The sequence below is a fragment of the Nothoprocta perdicaria genome, unplaced genomic scaffold, assembly GCF_003342845.1.
Source record: "Nothoprocta perdicaria isolate Ctin4 unplaced genomic scaffold, notPer1 scaffold_12, whole genome shotgun sequence".
NCBI lineage: Eukaryota > Metazoa > Chordata > Aves > Tinamiformes > Tinamidae > Nothoprocta > Nothoprocta perdicaria.
This window is the reverse complement of record NW_020454316.1, coordinates 7,564,511-7,565,461: the sequence shown is the minus strand read 5'-3', so window position 1 is coordinate 7,565,461 and position 951 is coordinate 7,564,511.

Below are 951 nucleotides of genomic sequence, written 5' to 3'. Positions count from 1 at the left end.
GGGGGGGGGCTCCCCCTGCGCGCGGCGCTGAGGGGAGCGGGGAGCCCGGGCGGGCGGTACCGGCGCTGCGGGCGGAACCGCCGCCGCCCGCGCCCGGCACCTGGGGTGTCCCCCCGGACGGGGGTGTGATGTGCCCACATGACATGGCTGTGCTGCCCCCTGTGTCACACGGGCTGTCTTGTCCCCACAGGGCCGAGCTGTGGGTGTCCTCTGCCCGAGACAGGCGCTGTGGACATCCCTGCCAAGACATGGCTGTGGGTGTTCCCTGCCAAGACATGGCTGTGCGCCTTCCACCATGACAGGGCTGAGCATATTCGCCCATGACAGGGCTGCGGGTGTCCCCGCCGACAGGGGCTGTGGTTGTTCCCTCATCACGGGGTTGTGGATGTCCCCCCTGACAGGGGCTGTGGTTGTTCCCTCATCATGGCGTTGTGGATGTCCCCCCTGGCACGGGCTGCAGGGTGTTTCCCCCGACACCACTGTGGCTGTCCCCTCCCTGAAACAAGGGCTGTGGATGTTCCCTCGTGACAGGGCTGCAGATGTCCCCTCCTTGAGGTGGGCTGTTGACACCATGCTAAGACATGGTTGTGGATGTTCCCCATGACAGTGGCTGTGGATGTCCCCCCAAAACCGGGCTGTGCACATCCTCCCTGCTCCCCTCTGCAGCGCCTCTCTGCCTTCCCCTTGCTGGGTCCCMGTGGGGAGCTGCTTCCCCCTCAGTCAGTCCCTTCCCCTGGGCTGGCTCTCTCCCCTGGGGACATGTCACCCGTGTGGCATTGCCAGGGATGTGTTTAGTCTTTCCCATGGTCTGCACAAAGCCGATTTCCTGCATCTGCTGATGCATTTTTAAAGTAAACTGGCAACATTTCTCCTTCCTAATCCTGGGTTACTCCTCTGTGCAAAGAAGGGGCCACACTTGCTAAAGGGCTGGGATGCAAATAGCAGGGGAAG